This window comes from Hydra viridissima, unplaced genomic scaffold (genome assembly GCF_058129835.1).
Source record: "Hydra viridissima isolate aposymbiotic clone 2 unplaced genomic scaffold, HvirCarnegie_v1 scaffold_3, whole genome shotgun sequence".
Lineage (NCBI taxonomy): Eukaryota > Metazoa > Cnidaria > Hydrozoa > Anthoathecata > Hydridae > Hydra > Hydra viridissima.
The window spans coordinates 17,954,085-17,958,735 of NW_028324302.1; the positions used below are offsets into that span (position 1 = coordinate 17,954,085).

General features: G+C 32.1%; 1 pseudogene; it reads left to right on the top strand.

The window, feature by feature from the left end:
- The first annotated feature begins 724 nt into the window (after positions 1 to 724).
- Positions 725 to 2,287, top strand: LOC149891260 (uncharacterized; annotated as a pseudogene).
- The last annotated feature ends 2,364 nt before the right edge of the window (positions 2,288 to 4,651 follow it).

The following is a 4,651-nucleotide window of genomic DNA, read 5'->3' on the forward strand; positions in this document are numbered from 1 at the left end:
AAAAAAAAAAACTTTTCCCACTCGAATGGAATATGAATGAGTGATTAAAACATAAAATATAAACTTGCGATTAAAACGATCTAAAATCCGATCCATTGAACACACGTTTAAATGCAATTTGTAAACTTTAATTGCTATCTAATGATTAAAAAATGTTTCAAAATTGGTCCCTCCGAAACCATTAAGGAACTTACAAAAAACTTCTATTTACTGCTACATTATACTTTACTACGCTTAAAACTTGAACGTTAAGTTTTAACTCTTGCATTAAAAGTAATAAAACATAACGTTTAAGTAAATTAACATTTAACCTGTCTTTGAATTGTCGAACTTAAAATAAGTTCTTTTAGAGTTTGCCTGGTGATGCAGCGCCAGAGTATTCAAAAAAAGGACATCAATGCATTGAGACTTAATGTTGTAAACTAAATACTCACGTTTACAAGATTCTTGGTGAAATTATTTAACCTAGAGTTAACCAGCGGCAATGTAAAGTTCCGCTAAAAAGCCAAAGAGGCGGACTCCCAAAAATATTTAGCGGCAGAATGGTTCGGCTTCCGTCCCCTAATTAGCCATTCCCTCTATAGCAGTGATATTTTCGTGAACAAGAACAAGCATAAAAAATAATAATCTTGCTTTTTTACTTTTTTTTATCTCGCAAGAAGCAGTTGGCAAACAAAAACCTTCATGATGAACTTGAGTAAACTTTGTGCTGGTAGAGAGAGAAATGGTAGAGTATGGAAAAATAGTATGGAAATGGTTTGATTACGATGCATCATTCCACAGATCACTATGCTTAACAATACTAGATATTGAAAAAGTATGAATTGCAAAGTTGTGTGGAAAGAACCTATCAAACAATAAAGTTTGTTTTATTCATCTGTTTGATGAATTGTTTTTACTTTAAAACAAACGAATCGTTTTATTATTTTAAAGTAAATACTCAATAACATATACGAACTAATTTACAGGTAGTAGGATAAATAGATAGATAGATAAAATATAAATATACAAACAGTTTATAAGAACTTTTTCTAGCCTTATTTAAGGAGAAACCATTCTTCGAAATTGAACAGATGTAATTTAAGAAATGAAACAAAGCACATGGGGATAAAAAGAAAAGTACCGCACGAAGGTGGATGCACTAAATTACATTCTTTATTAACTCAGAACCACACGTTGTGGCAGTTCATTAATCATAGGACTACCGCATCGTTTATTAATTCACATGAGCGAAAAAGCCGACTTAACTCCTTTTTTTACATGATAATTGCAACATGTAAGCCAGTTACATTGGTAAATAATTGCAACATGTAAGCCAGTTACATTGGTAAATAATCCAGGTTTAAGGAAATTTGTTAATAGTTTGGAACCTAAATTTACGACACCTGCTTCTGCCAAACTTAACAGCTTACTTAATGAAGAAGGTTACTGTTTCAATAAGAAAACTTCGTGACCCTCGTGACCTGAAGGCGGGCGTTTCAAAATATGCCTTAATTATCGGATTAAAAAAGGTTTTTTAGGAATTTCTGTTTGCTTTTTTCACAGCAAATTTAAAAAACCAAAACATGTTCTCCTTAAATTGTGTTTTGTGAAGCCTCCACATACAGGTGAAAAAATTTCTGATTGTCTTGAAAAATGCTTAAAAAATTGGAATATTTCCTGAGAAAAAATATTGCTTGTAATTTTGCATAATGAAGCAAATATGGTCAAATATGGTAAAAGGCATAAAATTATTGGGAATGAGAGCTAAAGCTGAACGTGATATAATTATTGAATTAGAAAAGGAGGTTAGTTAAGAGCAGATAACTGATTTAAAACTTGCATATAATGGTAAATATCATGGCTTACTTTTTAAGACACTAAGATTTGTGAGCAAAATTCGTTGGATGGATGATTTATTAGTTTTTGGTAACAAAAAAAACATGCTAAACACATGCTAAACACATACTAAAAATGGAGGTAACAATAATTTAGAAAAATGTATGTTCAACTAAATAAAGTCGCATAAAGGTCACTTAGGAATAGAGAAATGCAAATGTCGTGCTTGACCGAGTGTCTTCTGACCAAGTTTAAATAATCACATTGAACAGTTAGTCCAGAAGTGCAAGGAATGTATACTATATCTGCCCTATACGTAACTCAGGGTAATGCGACGACGATGTATAGGAGCTATAATGATCTTCCAGTGGAAGAGTACAATAGTGAAGCAAAGATTCCATATAAATTTGAGATTGAGAACGAGATGATTGCAGAAGAAAATAATATAGCTGAAGAGCAAATAGTATGAATATCAAGTCATGGATGAAAACTAAAGACTAAAAAACCATTTGATTATGATGGTTTATGAATGAACATTTGTTTATTTGGCCACTTAGTTGAAGACTTGACAATATACTTTGACATATCCTTAAGTCATGTTTTAGAATAATAGTGACATTAATTAAAAATGTTACTAATTTGGGCAACAAAATTAAACTGTACAAGAAACAATTCCAAAATGTTTTGAGGAAAAATATCCATCATCAAGGTTATTATTAGACTACAGTGAACTATTTATTGAAATTCCTACATATTTTTGAAATTCATGTGCAACTTTTTCAAATTTAAAATTTAATTATACAACCAAGAGATTAACTGGAATAGTACCAAAAAAGCCATAAGTTTTTTCTTATTTGGTTTATTTCATGAGTTGTTGCAAGAATGTTGCAAGTGACATATTTGCAACATTCTCCCATACCAGCCGAACAATTTCATTAAGTGTATTATACCTTCCCTTCTTTCTGACAAAAGTGTTCATAATGCACAAATTTTTTTCGTTGACGCTGAAAAACTGACTCAAACAAAAAAACGACTTTAGCTCATCCACATATGGCCCTAGAAGGCTATTTCCCCAACTTAATGTTCCGGATAAACCCTTTGGAGGTAAAGATATATACACCCCTTGTATCAAAAATGCAAAACCTAAAATGAAACTATTTTGTTCGAAAAAAAAATCATTTTTAAAAATCTCATTTTTTAACAGATTTTGTTTGAATGATAGCTTTATATATTTTGCATTTTTTACAGTATTAGTAATGCTTTTCTAAAAATAAATTCTGAAATCATCCTTTAATATGATAATAGACACAGTGAGAATGAAAGCTGTTATGCAGAGATTCAGTTGCTTGTTCACTGAACTTACCAAGAGGCTCTTTTTATTTTTCAACGAATTGTGCAATGTAATAGAACACAGCATGAACTCCGGGAGTCACACTTACCCTATCCAAGACTGTAAATGAGCTCTTAAATTCAGTAATTGTTTGGGCGTAGTTCTCATCAAGAAATGTTCCAAAACAGGAAGAAACAACTTTTCCGAATTTTCTTAGTGTGTCAATGATGGAATGAATGGAAAGCACAATTCTTTTCAGCAAGCTTTTAAAGCATATCGATGTTTTTCAGTAGTTTGTGGGAGTCATTTCCTGCAAAGCGACCTCCATGAAAAGGCTGGATTTTGATGTGAAGTGCAGTAGGTCATTCTTCTGCCTTTGACCACCTGTCTTTCAATGCTTTGTAGAAGAGGTTCACCACACCCAGAAGAAGATTCTATGAGTGGAATCAAGTCAAGTTCCATGGTGGAACCAAGTCAAGCAAAAGTTCACTATTTGACATAGAGATAAGGGTTTCATGGACTACATTTTTCGAAAATCATTCGCTTTTTTCAACTCTTTTCCAGCAGCTTTGAAGGCTTCAAAGCACTTTCGAAGTGATCCAGTGTACGAAGATTCCCACAATTTTCAAAATTTTGCCAATCAGTTTCACACCATGTGCATAGGTGAATACTTGCATGTAACTGCAAACCACAGATGTTTGCCGATTTCAAGTCACATGATACAACAAGTGGAACATTTTCAGGACAGATCAAGGTCAAAAGTTGCTTAACATTATCATAATTTTCTGGTACATCTTAAGCAACTACGACAAGAAGTTGTCGTTTTACACTGCTGTCTGCTGCAGTTTGGCAAGTCAAGGTCTTTTTGCTGGGTGGGCATGGAGTGGGACTATTTGTATTGAGCTCTTGAATGCCCAGACTGATTTTGAAAAATCTACCACCATTATCCAACCCCCTCTTGCATCATGAAAGTTAATTTGACATAAATGCTGCTCTTTGATTCTTTCAATTAGAAATGGTGTAAGACTGTGAGTATACCTTTTCATACAAAGCATAAACACAGTCTTCCTGCATCTTTATGTGATTTTGTTGTATTTGGCATTTTCAAACTAGTGAGTTTTTGTCACCTGATATGCAAACTAAAGGAGCAACAGCGGTTCCCAAAAATTCAATAAAAACACAATTTTGAAAATCGTACTAACCACCAACACAACAAAAATACTTATGGCTGTAATAAATTAAAGTTCTATTTGAAAGATTTGATGGAAATTTCTTATGCCATATAAATGCAAAAATAAGAAGTTGTAATTTATTCTATTTGTGTAATTAAATGAGAATTTAAAAAGATAAAAAAATTTTGCAGAAAAAAAGCTTTATAAGCCATATTTCTATTATCAAATCAAAGGTAAAATTTCATAATTCAATAGCAAGAATTACTTATACTGTAAAAAATACAAAATATATGAAGCTATCATTCAAATAATGTGTTAAAAAATGAGATTT